The sequence below is a fragment of the Acipenser ruthenus genome, chromosome 21 (assembly GCF_902713425.1).
Source record: "Acipenser ruthenus chromosome 21, fAciRut3.2 maternal haplotype, whole genome shotgun sequence".
Taxonomy (NCBI): Eukaryota; Metazoa; Chordata; class Actinopteri; order Acipenseriformes; family Acipenseridae; genus Acipenser; species Acipenser ruthenus.
In genome coordinates this window covers 12,638,203-12,654,911 of record NC_081209.1, presented here as the reverse complement: position 1 = coordinate 12,654,911, position 16,709 = coordinate 12,638,203, and the positions used below count along the sequence as shown (strand labels likewise).

The following is a 16,709-nucleotide window of genomic DNA, read 5'->3' as shown; positions in this document are numbered from 1 at the left end:
CTCCCCGTTCTGATTGCACACAGTCCTTCAACAAACATCAGTTTCTCCAGTTTGAATCCAAAATGCGACGTTTCATTTCTTGGTTCATACTGGCAGCAGGTCTCGAAAACTGCACTATCAGCACCCAATCGTGCACCACAAACACTGCTCACATTCAAATAAGACACATGTTCATTGACAATATATGTATTACACATGTAGATTTAGAAACTGTTTTAATAACATCGGCATTGCTCATTTAAAATAAGAAACATTTGCTTAACAATTAAACACGTTGCATCTTTACAAGTGAAAATACACTTTCAAATACAAATTCCTCCATTTGACCCTCATAAGGATACGACCGGACCCCAGCAATAAAACGACATATAACTAACACGTGGAGTAAATGAATGAATAAAAATGTGTATAGGAACACTTTATTTTGCTTTTCCTTTACCTCTAGCCATCGTTTGGCATAATGTGTTGTTTATGCAAGATGGATAAGACGCCCAATGCGCACAGCTGTCTCCTAGCAAGTGAAGGCACCACTGTATTCTGGACGCTGTAGTTTATTCTAGGAACAAGACACCTGGGCGTGTTAGATATCACGGGAAATCGTGGAGCCTCCTCTTTCGTTTGGTATGTGGACTGCGTGCCTAGCTCTTTCCGTTTTTGAGTTACAGGTACTTGAACGCACGTACCGATTTGCTGCGCGTCACAGCACTGGAGCAATGAATGTGAGGGTGCGTAGGATAATCCCGTGACTCTTTTTAGTCGGTACTTATTGTGTTAACTGTGTGATTGTGTAGAGGGGGGTCGTTAGACTACAGCTGTCCTCTCGCTTGTAACGAGCAATTGTAAACTCCTTTTCTGCAGTCTGAGAAGAAGATAATGCCAAAAGGGGTTGTGAATCAATGTGCAAAGACTCTATAATAATAATATAAAGGATGCGCTTTTAATTGAATGCAGTCGGGCCACAGCCAAGAATTAGACATATCTACATCTGATTAATGAAGAGTAAGAGAGTGGTTTTAATCGGAATAATAATAGGCATAAAAGAACTTCCCTGACCGGGAATCGAACCCGGGCCGCGGCGGTGAGAGCGCCGAATCCTAGCCACTAGACCACCAGGGACGTTGCTGAAGGCGTTTGTACGGCTGGCCAGGAATTTCTTTGCTATCAACGCTGTCGCATCAAAAACGGAACAGCCCCCAGGCCCTGCGGAATTGTTACAGGTGTCACTAGGACAGGTTCGTAATACCGGGGTAGCAACACCGTGGAAATGCAGACAAGGAAGCCAGACAATAAATCATGAAAGGGATTCATTTAAATTATTAAAACAATTAGATTAAAATATACTAAAATGGCCAAGCACATACATAAAACATAAAAACGAAATATTGGTCGCAATAACAAGAATAGTTGGATCAATAGCAGCAGTATTCACAATGATTATCACAATTCAAATATAGATTTAGCTACAGCAATAGCAACAACAATGGGCAAATAGCTATAGCCATAACAGGAGTAGCTATCACAACTTAAATATAGGTTCGGCTACAGAAATAACCTGCTATATATCAATATCAGTAACGTTAAAAATGGTTACAGCAACAAACGTAATGTAATTGTCTAACAGCAGCAATCAATAAGAAAAGTTTACAACAATAGAAAGTCCCAAAGCCGTCTTCTCTGTGTTCCACGGTGGCATTAGCTGAGACTCGAATAGGCTACAACAGCTCTGGTTAGTGAGGGCCGTCACTGGAGACGTTTCTCTAAGAAAGTAAAACAAAATAAAAGAACTTCGGCTAAGCAATCCAAATTGTCGAAAGCAGGGCGATGCAGCAAGCACACACACAGCAGCAAAAGATTGCACACTTCACTTAGCGAGGGGGGAGGTATATTCGCCTCTTCCCCTCTAAATGCTCAATCCGCCTTAAACAGCGAACTCAACGCCTTCCCTCTCAGTTGCTTCCGGAGTTGGGTCTCTCAGCGGCAGCGGCCTGCTGTACAAGTCCCTTGGTCAGATCCCTCAGTTAATTTCTCGCCTCTGTGTCCGTGTCTCCACAGCTGTGCGTTCCCGTGTCTCTTTGCCTGGAGCTCGCTCTGCTCTCTCAATCTGTCCGTCTCTTAAAACCATTTATTTAATTAAAAATAATAAGACCCACGTGCGGAATGCGCTTTAAAAGCAACATATTAATTGTCAATTAGGTGGAGAGGCAGTCTAGGCAAGTTATTATTATTTATTTCTTAGCAGACGCCCTTATCCAGGGCGACTTACAATTGTTACAAGATATCACATTATACAGATATCACATTATTTTTACATACAGTTACCCATTTATACAGTTGGGTTTTTACTGGAGCAATCTAGGTAAAGTACCTTGCTCAAGGGTACAACAGCATTGTCCCCCACTGGGGATTGAACCCACAACCCTCCGGTCAAGGGTCCAGTGCTCTAACCACTACTCCACACAAGTGCCGTGATTCAAAATTAGTGAAAATAAACAATAGCCAAACACACAATCAATAATAAATCGTGCAGTGAAAATACAAAATCATATCGTGATTTAAATAAAAAAAAAACAAGCACGCATGTATATAAACACAAAATAATAATAAAAAAATAATAAAGTGTAAATGCACACCTGCAACACAATGACAGACAATGAATCATAATGAACTGCCATAATAAAGTGTGCTCCTTAGGAGAGATTAGACGGCTTCTACACCCGCGCTGTGAACAAATAGTAAGTGTTTCATCCTCTTTGGTTTGAGCAACTGGTTTTTAGGGACGAGGTGGCCGAGTGGTTAAGGCGATGGACTGCTAATCCATTGTGCTCTGCATGCGTGGGTTCGAATCCCATCCTCGTCGTAGCTTTTTTTTTTTTATTATTATTACTGTTTCTCGTTCTCTTTTTTTTTGGCAAAAGTGTTTATCCTGCGACTATAGGACAGTATTGGTCTGTGTTAGAGATGTTCCCCAACAGTAACACAAAAACAGCCTAAACTTTGCTGAAAAATAGTATAACCAAAGGCACCGCTGGGATTTGAACCCAGGATCTCCTGTTTACTAGACAGGCGCTTTAACCATCTAAGCCACGGCGCCCTGCCACACGCAAAGAAATATGTGTCAGAGACCTGTGAAATGAAAACTATCAGGGACATTATTGCCTTTACTGTCATTCTCTACTGCAATGCAGGACTGTAAAATTAAGCGCGCGACATTTCTGAAATTAATCTGAAACACTTGAAAATGCGTATTACTTGTTATTAAAGAATTTCCGACCTCAGATATCGGAATCTGCATTGTATTTTATATGACCGAATGTACCCTCTTTGTCTAGATATATGACATTTGGTAGTTCACACGAGCAAAACATATGGTTAAATTGAGGTCACACCGAGACTTGAACTCGGATGGCTGGATTCAGAGTCCAGAGTGCTAACCTTTACAACATGGAACCTCTGCTGAGCACCCTGGAGATGAATGGCTGTAACATCCTTATAGTTTTCTTGTGTGTTGAGAAGAACAATCCAAAGGCAGTATGATGAGTATTCATAACCTGTATTCATTTAATTGTTAAACCTAAAACAAACAACTTTTTGCTTCCAGCTTGCAACTGCAACTTCCCGCTATATCCCAAAACCCGGTCTGGAGTGACGTAACAATCAGCTACGTTACTTCACTCAAAACATGGACTAGACTCAAACAGCGCCACAGTATTATAACAACATTACATCTCTCCCTTGTTTTAACAAGATAATAGATGTACATATACATATATATATATATATATATATATATATATATATATATATATATATATATATATATATATATATATATATATATATATATTATAAGCCCTTTCTTTAAAGTCATTGAAACTGTAATTTGTGTGATTTCTGGAAAGTCCATTAAATCAAATTTCTTTAATCAGATATCTTGGAGGTCTTTGAGTTTATCTTGAAGGGTAATGTCTTTCATGTGATGGGATTTGTTGATCACGCTGGAGTACTGAATTCTCTCTGCCTCCTCCTAAATTGGTGCATGTTGTCTGGGGGACATCCCCTACCTCTTCCATGGCAGGTAAATCCTTGTTTGGGGTTTTGACCACTTTGAAGTGTGATGAATTTCTAGTGACACGGTGTCCGTGATTTTCAGCTGTAAGCATTGATCCTTTGATGTCGACCACCTGGTATGGTGTGCTATGGAATGGGGTGGATAGTTTACCTTTGTGCAGTTGGCGGTAAAGTACCGTGTCACCTATTTTGATGTCCAAAGGATGTGCATTGTTGTGACAATCTGCATATGTCTTCATGTGTTGCTTCGCTTTTCGATCGGTGTCTCGAAGTGATGTGTCTTCAGTTTGATGGTGCAGGCTGGGAAGTGTAGTGTTGATTTTTCTGCAAAACATCAGTTCAGCTGGGGTCAGTTTCGTGGTGATATGCGGTGCAGCTCTATAGTTCCTGAGAAACTTGAAAAGATGTTGTTTCCATGGCTTGCCCTCGGAATGTGTGGCAGAAACTGTCTTTTTAAGTGTTCTCATAAAACGTTCCACCTCTGTATTTGCTCTTGGCCAGTAGGGTGTAATTCTTCTGTGTTTGAAACCAAGGTAGGTAGAAAAGTTTTTGAACTCTTGGCTATTGAAAGGAGGACCATTGTCAGTATTGACAACCTGCGGAATTCCAAAAGATGAGAAAATCTTGTCCAGTTTTGGAATGATTGTATTTGCTGACGTGGACTTAACAATTTCTACCTCTGGGTAGCGGGAGTATTCATCTAACACAACAAGCAGATAATCCCCAGAAGGAAAAGGTCCTGTGAAATCAATGGCCACTTGAAACCACGGTCCTTTTGGAAGTTCAGACATTTGAAGAGGTTCCATGTGTGTTTGTGGCACAGCAGCTTGGCATGGGATGCAGTTGTGGATTAGATTTTCTACACGTTTATCAATGCCTGGAAACCACACTTTGTCTCTTATTAGTTGTTTTGTCTTGACTGTGCCTAGATGGCCTTCATGAGCTAAAGCTAGTGCTCTAGACTGCAACGAGGTTGGTATAACGAGTCTGTTGCCTCTGAGTATGATGTCCGCATCTGCATTGGTGGTAAGCTCATTGCGCAGGGGATAGAAAGCTTTAAGTGTGGTAAAGTCAATATTTGTGAGTGTGTCAGGAGTTTTATTAATGTCATGCCAATTTCCTTTCTGAATTAAATCTGCTAGCCTTTGTAGCGTAGGGTCTTGCTTGGTCTCTTGTTTCACTTCTAGCATGGTCATCGCCTTGGGGACCGTGTGATCAGCAATGAAACTTATGTACTCTTCCGCAATCGTGCTAGCTTGCGTGTTGTGTGATGACATGTGTGATATGGGATGCCTTGACATGTAGTCAGCAGGGTTATCCTTTCCAGCTTGGTGGATCACTTTAAAGGTATAGGGTTGCAAACGGAGTCTCCATCTTTCTATTCTAGCGGGTGGTGTTGCTTTTGGGTTGTTGAAGATGTACTCCAGTGGTTTATGATCCGTGATCACAGTGAAATCAGATCCGTATAAGTACAGGTGAAAGTGTTCACATGCCCAGATGATTGCTAGTGCTTCCCGTTCTATTTGAGAGTATCGTTGTTCTACAGGAGTGAGAGCTCTACTAGCATATGCGATTATGTTTGTGATTCTGCTGTCTGGTGCTTGTTGGCTGAGAATGGCACCTAAACCAACCGGACTAGCATCTACAAGAATGGTTGTGTCTTTAGTTTGGTCAAAATATGCCATTGTCTTGTGGCTTGTCAACTGCCGTTTCAATTCACCTAAAGCAAAATCGTGTTTTGAATTCCAGCACCACAATTTGTCTTTCTTTGTAAGTTCACGAAGGGGTTGTGATGTTGTAGCAAAATCTGGAATAAAACGTGCACAGTAGGTTACCATGCCAAGTAAACTGCGTACTTCTGTGGTACTGGTTGGGGCTCTCATGTTCATTATAGCCTCAATTTTTTGGGGGTCTGCAGATATGCCTTCTTTTGAGAAAATGTATCCATAAAATTCTAGTTTAGATTTGTTATACTCACATTTGTTTTTGTTTAGGGTGAGGTGATTTTCTTGCAGTCTTTGGAACACAGCTTTGAGACTCTTGTCATGGTCTTCTGGAGTCTTCCCAAATACTATTATGTCATCACTGATGTTTCTGACATTTGGAATTCCTTGCAAGACCTGCTGGATGGTGTTTTGAAATAGCTCAGCAGCAGATGAAATCCCAAAGTTCAATCTCTTGTAGTGCCACAGACCAACATGAGTGGTGAACGTGGTAATGTATCTTGATTCTGGTGCTAGCTCAAGCTGGTGGTATCCAGCATTTAAATCAAGCTTAGAGAATACCACTGCTCCATTGAGGTCATGGATTAGGTCATCTACTGTGGGAGTCAAGTGGCGTTCTCGCAGAATGGCTGTGTTTGGTAATCTCATATCAATGCAAATACGAACTCTGTCTGGGTCTTTGGGTTTGGGAGCCACAACAATTGGCGATACCCAGGGTGTTGGACCACTTATTCTTTCTATAATGTCCTGACTTTCAAGCAGACTTTTTTACGTATGTGGAAAGGAATTCTTCGATGTGGCTGGACAACTGGTGGAATGTCAGGGTTGACATGCAGCTTGACTTGGAAATCTTTTAACTTTCCAATTCCTTCAAAGATATTTGCATGTTGTGTCAAGAGTGACTCTAAGAATGGTGGGTGGACCTTTGGAGTTGTATGTGACACTGAATTAATTATTTTTAAAAGTCCAAGTTCAGTGGCTGTCTGGCAGCTCAACAACGAGCCATAGTGCCCTTTGACAATGTAGAAAACAGTAGGGACAATTTTTGTGCTGTTGCTAACTGTAGTGCAGAATTTTCCCAACAGTGGTAGGGCTGTGCGAGATCCATATGTGCAAATTTTAATGTTTGCGCGCTGGAGTTGTACCTTGTCTTGTAGTTTGGTGTAGGCAGTTTCATCCATTATGTTCACGCTGGCACCGGAGTCCACAATGACATCAATAGCAGTGTTCTCAACAATAATCTTGGTAAGAGGTTGTTTTGGGTTAATGGTATACACAGTGTAAAGGCATTCATCATCTGAACTTGATCTTCTGTCAGTTTTGCTGGAAGAGTCATCACTTACATGCACTTCATGCACTTTGGACTTTATATGTTGCTTTCCAGGGTTCTTTGTGGTGGGCAAGTGTAGTTTTGAACGGCAGCATTTTTCAAAATGATTCAGTTTTCCACATGCTCTGCATGTTTTGCCTTTAGCAGGGCAAAAGGCCTGTCCTCCTCTGTGAGGGTAGCTGCCTCCACAGTTGTTGCATTTATTATTGTCAGGTGCCCTGTTGGTGTATGCTTCTCTGGTGAATTGACGTTTGTTGTGTTGAATGGAATTCACAGGCATTGCGTTTTGAAATTGCTGTTTTGTTTCTTCTATACTTTTTGCATGAAGTTCTGAGAATTCCATAGCCCTTCCTGTGTCCAGCAGTTCTTTCAGTGTCATGTCAGCATTTCGTAGCGCTCTCCTTCTTAAATGCGTGGATGTGCAGCTTAAAATAATTTGAGATTTGATTTCCCTTTTTATACTTGCAAACTCGCATGTTTCTGCCAGGTGTCTGAGTCTCGTATGATATGCATCAAGGGTTTCATCTGCCATCTGTTTCGCCTGACGAAAAACGTATGTTTCATATTCAGTGTTTTTTTTCGGCGAAAAGTACTCAGTCAGTTTCGTTACTGCAGTATCATAAGCATCCACTCCCCCGGTTTCTGGCAACGTCTCAAAAACATCAAACACATCAGGTCCAGTGTAATGTAAAAGCATAGCTTTCTTTTGTTTGTTGTCTTTAATGTTTAACGCAATAATGAAGTTCTGAAATCTTTGAATCCACTTAGTCCAGTGGAGCCCGAGTGAGCTAGGGTCACTGTGTATGTCAAATGAAGGAAACGGAGGAAGTCCAGCTGCAGCCGCCATTTCGTGGTCGTATATATTTATTTATTTATTTATTTATAACTCACGTGTTGCGTTGTTCAGATATCCTCGTCGCCAAATATAGAGTTCTTGTGTGTTGAGAAGAACAATCCAAAGGCAGTATGATGAGTATTCATACCTGTATTCATTTAATTGTTAAACCTAAAACAAACAACTTTTTGCTTCCAGCTTGCAACTGCAACTTCCCGCTATATCCCAAAACCCGGACTGGAGTAACGTAACAATCAGCTACGTTACTTCACTCAAAACATGGACTGGACTCAAACAGTGCCACAGTATTATAACAACATTACAATCCTCAGCTCCCAGGTGTTAAATCCCCTACTGCTGACAACCCCTGGACCGCAAGGCTTTCTCCCCGTTCTGATTGCACACAGTCCTTCAACAAACATCAGTTTCTCCAGTTTGAATCCAAAATGCGACGTTTCATTTCTTGGTTCATACTGGCAGCAGGTCTCGAAAACTGCACTATCAGCACCCAATCGTGCACCACAAACACTGCTCACATTCAAATAAGACACATGTTCATTGACAATATATGTATTACACATGTAGATTTAGAAACTGTTTTAATAACATCGGCATTGCTCATTTAAAATAAGAAACATTTGCTTAACAATTAAACACGTTGCATCTTTAAAGTGAAAATACACTTTCAAATACAAATTCCTCCATTTGACCCTCATAAGGACACGACCGGACCCCAGCAATAAAACGACATATAACTAACACGTGGAGAAAATGAATGAATAAAAATGTGTATAGGAACACTTTATTTTGCTTTTCCTTTACCTCTAGCCATCGTTTGGCATAATGTGTTGTTTATGCAAGATGGATAAGACGCCCAATGCGCACAGCTGTCTCCTAGCAAGTGAAGGCACCACTGTATTCTGGACGCTGTAGTTTATTCTAGGAACAAGACACCTGGGCGTGTTAGATATCACGGGAAATCGTGGAGCCTCCTCTTTCGTTTGGTATGTGGACTGCGTGCCTAGCTCTTTCCGTTTTTGAGTTACAGGTACTTGAACGCACCTACCGATTTGCTGCGCGTCACAGCATTGGAGCACTGAACGAGAGGGTGCGTAGGATAATCCCGTGACTCTTTTTAGTCGGTACTTATTGTGTTAACTGTGTGATTGTGTAGAGGGGGGTCGTTAGACTACAGCTGTCCTCTCGCTTGTAACGAGCAATTGTAAACTCCTTTTCTTCAGTCTGAGAAGAAGATAATGCCAAAAGGGGTTGTGAATCAATGTGCAAAGTCTCTATAATAATAATATAAAGGATGCGCTTTTAATTGAATGCAGTCGGGCCACAGCCAAGAATTAGACATATCTACATCTGATTAATGAAGAGTAAGAGAGTGGTTTTAATCGGAATAATAATAGGCATAAAAGAACTTCCCTGACCGGGAATCGAACCCGGGCCGCGGCGGTGAGAGCGCCGAATCCTAACCACTAGACCACCAGGGACGTTGCTGAAGGAGTTTGTACGGCTGGCCAGGAATTTCTTTGCTATCAACGCTGTCGCATCAAAAACGGAACAGCCCCCAGGCCCTGCGCAATTGTTACAGGTGTCACTAGGACAGGTTCGTAATATCGGGGTAGCAACACCGTGGAAAAGCGGACAAGGAAGCCAGACAATAAATCATGAAAGGGATTCATTTAAATTATTAAAACAATCAGATTAAAATATACAAAAATGGCCAAGCACATACATAAAACATAAAAACGAAATATTGGTCGCAATAACAAGAATAGTTGGATCAATAGCAGCAGTATTCACAATGATTATCACAATTCAAATATAGATTTAGCTACAGCAATAGCAACAACAATGGGCAAATAGCTATAGCCATAACAGGAGTAGCTATCACAACTTAAATATAGGTTCGGCTACAGAAATAACCTGCTATATATCAATATCAGTAACGTTGGAAATGGTTACAGCAACAAACGTAATGTAATTGTCTAACAGCAGCAATCAATAAGAAAAGTTTACAACAATAGAAAGTCCCAAAGCCGTCTTCTCTGTGTTCCACGGTGGCATTAGCTGAGACTCGAATAGGCTACAACAGCTCTGGTTAGTGAGGGCCGTCACTGGAGACGTTTCTCTAAGAAAGTAAAACAAAATAAAAGAACTTCGGCTAAGCAATCCAAATTGTTGAAAGCAGGGCGATGCAGCAAGCACACACACAGCAGCTAAAGATTGCACACTTCACTTAGCGAGGGGGGAGGTATATTCGCCTCTTCCCCTCTAAATGCTCAATCCGCCTTAAACAGCGAACTCAACGCCTTCCCTCTCAGTTGCTTCCGGAGTTGGGTCTCTCAGCGGCAGCGACCTGCTGTACAAGTCCCTTGCTCAGATCCCTCAGGTAATTTCTCGCCTCTGTGTCCGTGTCTCCACAGCTGTGCGTTCCCGTGTCTCTTTGCCTGGAGCTCGCGCTGCTCTCTCAATCTGTCCGTCTCTTAAAACCATTTATTTAATTAAAAATAATAAGACCCACGTGAGGAATGCGCTTTAAAAGCAACATATTAATTGTCAATTAAGTGGAGAGGCAGTCTAGGCAAGTTACTATTATTTATTTCTTAACAGACGCCCTTATCCAGGGCGATTTACAATTGTTACAAGATATCACATTATACATTATACAGATATCACATTAGTTTTACATACAGTTACCCATTTATACAGTTGGGTTTTTACTGGAGCATTCTAGGTAAAGTACCTTGCTCAAGGGTACAACAGCATTGTCCCCCATTGGGGATTGAACCCACAACCCTCCGGTCAAGGGTCCAGAGCTCTAACCACTACTCCACACAAGTTCCGTGATTCAAAATTAGTGAAAATAAACAATAGCCAAACACACAATCAATAATAAATCGTGCAGTGAAAATACAAAATCATATCGTGATTTAAATTAAAAAAAAAACAAGCACGCATGTATATAAACACAAAATAATAATAATAAAAATAATAAAGTGTAAATGCACACCTGCAACACAATGACAGACAATGAATCATAATGAACTGCCATAATAAAGTGTGCTCCTTAGGAGAGATGACGGCTTCTACACCCGCGCTGTGAACAAATAGTGAGTGTTTCATCCTCTTTGGTTTGAGCAACTGGTTTTTGGGGACGAGGTGGCCGAGTGGTTAAGGCGATGGACTGCTAATCCATTGTCCTCTGCACGCGTGGGTTCGAATCCCATCCTCGTCGTAGCTATTTTTTTTATTATTATTACTGTTTCTCGTTCTCTTTTTTTTTGGCAAAAGTGTTTATCCTGCGACTATAGGACAGTATTGGTCTGTGTTAGAGATGTTCCCCAACAGTAACACAAAAACAGCCTAAACTTTGCTGAAAAATAGTATAACCAAAGGCACCGCTGGGATTTGAACCCAGGATCTCCTGTTTACTAGACAGGCGCTTTAACCATCTAAGCCACGGCGCCCTGCCACACGCAAAGAAATATGTGTCAGAGACCTGTGAAATGAAACCTATCAGGGACATTATTGCCTTTACTGTCATTCTCTACTGCAATGCAGGACTGTAAAATTAAGCGCGCGACATTTCTGAAATTAATCTGAAACACTTGAAAATGCGTATTACTTGTTATTAAACAATTTCCGACCTCAGATATCGGAATCTGCATTGTATTTTATATGACCGATTGTACCCTCTTTGTCTAGATATATGACATTTGGTAGTTCACATGATCAAAACATATGGTTAAATTGAGGTCACACCGAGACTTGAACTCGGATGGCTGGATTCAGAGTCCAGAGTGCTAACCTTTACAATATGGAACCTCTGCTGAGCACCCTGGAGATGAATGGCTGTAACATCCTCAGCTCCCAGGTGTTAGATCCCCTACTGCTGACAACCCCTGGACCGCAAGGCTTTCTCCCCGTTCTGATTGCACACAGTCCTTCCACAAACATCAGTTTCTCCAGTTTGAATCCAAAATGCGACGTTTCATTTCTTGGTTCATACTGGCAGCAGGTCTCGAAAACTGCACTATCAGCACCCAATCGTGCACCACAAACACTGCTCACATTCAAATAAGACACATGTTCATTGACAATATGTATTACACATGTAGATTTAGAAACTGTTTTAATAACATCGGCATTGCTCATTTAAAATAAGAAACATTTGCTTAACAATTAAACACGTTGCATCTTTACAAGTGAAAATACACTTTCAAATACAAATTCCTCCATTTGACCCTCATAAGGACACGACCGGACCCCAGCAATAAAACGACATATAACTAACACGTGGAGTAAATGAATGAATAAAAATGTGTATAGGAACACTTTATTTTGCTTTTCCTTTACCTCTAGCCGTCGTTTGGCATAATGTGTTGTTTATGCAAGATGGATAAGACGCCCAATGCGCACAGCTGTCTCCTAGCAAGTGAAGGCACCACTGTATTCTGGACGCTGTAGTTTATTCTAGGAACAAGACACCTGGGCGTGTTAGATATCACGGGAAATCGTGGAGCCTCCTCTTTCGTTTGGTATGTGGACTGCGTGCCTAGCTCTTTCCGTTTTTGAGTTACAGGTACTTGAACGCACCTACCGATTTGCTGCGCGTCACAGCACTGGAGCACTGAATGAGAGGGTGCGTAGGATAATCCCGTGACTCTTTTTAGTCGGTACTTATTGTGTTAACTGTGTGATTGTGTAGAGGGGGGTCGTTAGACTACAGCTGTCCTCTCGCTTGTAACGAGCAATTGTAAACTCCTTTTCTGCAGTCTGAGAAGAAGATAATGCCAAAAGGGGTTGTGAATCAATGTGCAAAGTCTCTATAATAATAATATAAAGGATGCGCTTTTAATTGAATGCAGTCGGGCCACAGCCAAGAATTAGACATATCTACATCTGATTAATAAAGAGTAAGAGAGTGGTTTTAATCGGAATAATAATAGGCATAAAAGAACTTCCCTGACCGGGAATCGAACCCGGGCCGCGGCGGTGAGAGCGCCGAATCCTAACCACTAGACCACCAGGGACGTTGCTGAAGGAGTTTGTACGGCTGGCCAGGAATTTCTTTGCTATCAACGCTGTCGCATCAAAAACGGAACAGCCCCCAGGCCCTGCGCAATTGTTACAGGTGTCACTAGGACAGGTTCGTAATACCGGGCTAGCAACACCGTGGAAATGCGGACAAGGAAGCCAGACAATAAATCATGAAAGGGATTCATTTAAATTATTAAAACAATCAGATTAAAATATACTAAAATGGCCAAGCACATATATAAAACATAAAAACGAAATATTGGTCGCAATAACAAGAATAGTTGGATCAATAGCAGCAGTATTCACAATGATTATCACAATTCAAATATAGATTTAGCTACAGCAATAGCAACAACAATGGGCAAATAGCTATAGCCATAACAGGAGTAGCTATCACAACTTAAATATAGGTTCGGCTACAGAAATAACCTGCTATATATCAATATCAGTAACGTTGGAAATGGTTACAGCAACAAACGTAATGTAATTGTCTAACAGCAGCAATCAATAAGAAAAGTTTACAACAATAGAAAGTCCCAAAGCCGTCTTCTCTGTGTTCCACGGTGGCATTAGCTGAGACTCGAATAGGCTACAACAGCTCTGGTTAGTGAGGGCCGTCACTGGAGACGTTTCTCTAAGAAAGTAAAACAAAATAAAAGAACTTCGGCTAAGCAATCCAAATTGTTGAAAGCAGGGCGATGCAGCAAGCACACACACAGCAGCTAAAGATTGCACACTTCACTTAGCGAGGGGGGAGGTATATTCGCCTCTTCCCCTCTAAATGCTCAATCCGCCTTAAACAGCGAACTCAACGCCTTCCCTCTCAGTTGCTTCCGGAGTTGGGTCTCTCAGCGGCAGCGACCTGCTGTACAAGTCCCTTGCTCAGATCCCTCAGGTAATTTCTCGCCTCTGTGTCCGTGTCTCCACAGCTGTGCGTTCCCGTGTCTCTTTGCCTGGAGCTCGCGCTGCTCTCTCAATCTGTCCGTCTCTTAAAACCATTTATTTAATTAAAAATAATAAGACCCACGTGAGGAATGCGCTTTAAAAGCAACATATTAATTGTCAATTAAGTGGAGAGGCAGTCTAGGCAAGTTACTATTATTTATTTCTTAACAGACGCCCTTATCCAGGGCGATTTACAATTGTTACAAGATATCACATTATACATTATACAGATATCACATTATTTTTACATACAGTTACCCATTTATACAGTTGGGTTTTTACTGGAGCAATCTAGGTAAAGTACCTTGCTCAAGGGTACAACAGCATTGTCCCCCATTGGGGATTGAACCCACAACCCTCCGGTCAAGGGTCCAGAGCTCTAACCACTACTCCACACAAGTTCCGTGATTCAAAATTAGTGAAAATAAACAATAGCCAAACACACAATCAATAATAAATCGTGCAGTGAAAATACAAAATCATATCGTGATTTAAATTAAAAAAAACAAGCACGCATGTATATAAACACAAAATAATAAAAAAATAAATAAAGTGTAAATGCACACCTGCAACACAATGACAGACAATGAATCATAATGAACTGCCATAATAAAGTGTGCTCCTTAGGAGAGATTAGACGGCTTCTACACCCGCGCTGTGAACAAATAGTGAGTGTTTCATCCTCTTTGGTTTGAGCAACTGGTTTTCGGGGACGAGGTGGCCGAGTGGTTAAGGCGATGGACTGCTAATCCATTGTGCTCTGCACGCGTGGGTTCGAATCCCATCCTCGTCGTAGCTTTTTTATTATTATTATTACTGTTTCTCGTTCTCTTTTTTTTGGCAAAAGTGTTTATCCTGCGACTATAGGACAGTATTGGTCTGTGTTAGAGATGTTCCCCAACAGTAACACAAAAACAGCCTAAACTTTGCTGAAAAATAGTATAACCAAAGGCACCGCTGAGATTTGAACCCAGGATCTCCTGTTTACTAGACAGGCGCTTTAACCATCTAAGCCACGGCGCCCTGCCACACGCCAACAAATATGTGTCAGAGACCTGTGAAATGAAACCTATCAGGGACATTATTGCCTTTACTGTTATTCTCTACTGCAATGCAGGACTGTAAAATTAAGCGTGCGACATTTCTGAAATTAATCTGAAACACTTGAAAATGCTTATTACTTGTTATTAAAGAATGTCCGACCTCAGATATCGGAATCTGCATTGTATTTTATATGACCGATTGTACCCTCTTTGTCTAGATATATGACATTTGGTAGTTCACATGATCAAAACATATGGTTAAATTGAGGTCACACCGAGACTTGAACTCGGATGGCTGGATTCAGAGTCCAGAGTGCTAACCTTTATAACATGGAACCTCTGCTGAGCACCCTGGAGATTAATGGCTGTAACATCCTCAGCTCCCAGGTGTTAAATCCCCTATTACTGACAACCCCTGGACCGCAAGGCTTTCTCCCCGTTCTGATTGCACACAGTCCTTCAACAAACATCAGTTTCTCCAGTTTGAATCCAAAATGCGACGTTTCATTTCTTGGTTCATACTGGCAGCAGGTCACGAAAACTGCACTATCAGCACCCAATAGTGCACCACAAACACTGCTCACTTTCAAATAAGACACATGTTCATTGACAATATATGTATTACACATGTAGATTTAGACACTGTTTTAATAACATCGGCATTGCTCATTTAAAATAAGAAACATTTGCTTAACAATTAAACACGTTGCATCTTTACAAGTGAAAATACACTTTCAAATACAAATTCCTCCATTTGACCCTCATAAGGACACGACCGGACCCCAGCAATAAAACGACATATAACTAACACGTGGAGTAAATGAATGAATAAAAATGTGTATAGGAACACTTTATTTTGCTTTTCCTTTACTTCTAGCCATCGTTTGGCATAATGTGTTGTTTATGCAAGATGGATAAGACGCCCAATGCGCACAGCTGTCTCCTAGCAAGTGAAGGCACCACTGTATTCTGGACGCTGTAGTTTATTCTAGGAACAAGACACCTGGGCGTGTTAGATATCACGGGAAATCGTGGAGCCTCCTCTTTCGTTTGGTATGTGGACTGCGTGCCTAGCTCTTTCCGTTTTTGAGTTACAGGTACTTGAACGCACCTACCGATTTGCTGCGCGTCACAGCACTGGAGCACTGAATGAGAGGGTGCGTAGGATAATCCTGTGACTCTTTTTAGTCGGTACTTATTGTGTTAACTGTGTGATTGTGTAGAGGGGGTCGTTAGACTACAGCTGTCCTCTCGCTTGTAACGAGCAATTGTAAACTCCTTTTCTGCAGTCTGAGAAGAAGATAATGCCAAAAGGGGTTGTGAATCAATGTGCAAAGTCTCTATAATAATAATATAAAGGATGCGCTTTTAATTGAATGCAGTCGGGCCACAGCCAAGAATTAGACATATCTACATCTGATTAATGAAGAGTAAGAGAGTGGTTTTAATCGGAATAATAATAGGCATAAAAGAACTTCCCTGACCGGGAATCGAACCCGGGCCGCGGCGGTGAGAGCGCCGAATCCTAACCACTAGACCACCAGGGACGTTGCTGAAGGAGTTTGTACGGCTGGCCAGGAATTTCTTTGCTATCAACGCTGTCGCATCAAAAACGGAACAGCCCTCAGGCCCTGCGCAATTGTTACAGGTGTCACTAGGACAGGTTCGTAATACCGGGGTAGCAACACCGTGGAAATGCGGACAAGGAAGCC

The 16,709-nt window shown here is 41.5% G+C and overlaps 10 non-coding genes across 10 annotated transcripts; 3 read left to right on the top strand and 7 right to left on the bottom strand.

The window, feature by feature from the left end:
* Positions 1-1,044: 1,044 nt before the first annotated feature.
* On the bottom strand, positions 1,045-1,116 carry trnae-cuc (transfer RNA glutamic acid (anticodon CUC)). The gene has a single exon. It is a non-coding gene; the product is annotated as a tRNA-Glu (tRNA).
* A 1,659-nt stretch (positions 1,117-2,775) lies between these two features.
* Positions 2,776-2,857, top strand: trnas-gcu (transfer RNA serine (anticodon GCU)). The gene has a single exon. It is a non-coding gene; the product is annotated as a tRNA-Ser (tRNA).
* A 160-nt stretch (positions 2,858-3,017) lies between these two features.
* On the bottom strand, positions 3,018-3,091 carry trnat-agu (transfer RNA threonine (anticodon AGU)). Its single transcript has one exon. It is a non-coding gene; the product is annotated as a tRNA-Thr (tRNA).
* Positions 3,092-9,384: 6,293 nt separating this feature from the next.
* Positions 9,385-9,456, bottom strand: trnae-cuc (transfer RNA glutamic acid (anticodon CUC)). The gene has a single exon. It is a non-coding gene; the product is annotated as a tRNA-Glu (tRNA).
* Positions 9,457-11,122: 1,666 nt separating this feature from the next.
* trnas-gcu (transfer RNA serine (anticodon GCU)) lies at positions 11,123-11,204 on the top strand. The gene has a single exon. It is a non-coding gene; the product is annotated as a tRNA-Ser (tRNA).
* Positions 11,205-11,362: 158 nt separating this feature from the next.
* Positions 11,363-11,436, bottom strand: trnat-agu (transfer RNA threonine (anticodon AGU)). The gene has a single exon. It is a non-coding gene; the product is annotated as a tRNA-Thr (tRNA).
* Positions 11,437-12,930: 1,494 nt separating this feature from the next.
* Positions 12,931-13,002, bottom strand: trnae-cuc (transfer RNA glutamic acid (anticodon CUC)). Its single transcript has one exon. It is a non-coding gene; the product is annotated as a tRNA-Glu (tRNA).
* A 1,663-nt stretch (positions 13,003-14,665) lies between these two features.
* Positions 14,666-14,747, top strand: trnas-gcu (transfer RNA serine (anticodon GCU)). The gene has a single exon. It is a non-coding gene; the product is annotated as a tRNA-Ser (tRNA).
* A 156-nt stretch (positions 14,748-14,903) lies between these two features.
* On the bottom strand, positions 14,904-14,977 carry trnat-agu (transfer RNA threonine (anticodon AGU)). The gene has a single exon. It is a non-coding gene; the product is annotated as a tRNA-Thr (tRNA).
* Positions 14,978-16,472: 1,495 nt separating this feature from the next.
* trnae-cuc (transfer RNA glutamic acid (anticodon CUC)) lies at positions 16,473-16,544 on the bottom strand. The gene has a single exon. It is a non-coding gene; the product is annotated as a tRNA-Glu (tRNA).
* Positions 16,545-16,709: the final 165 nt, after the last annotated feature.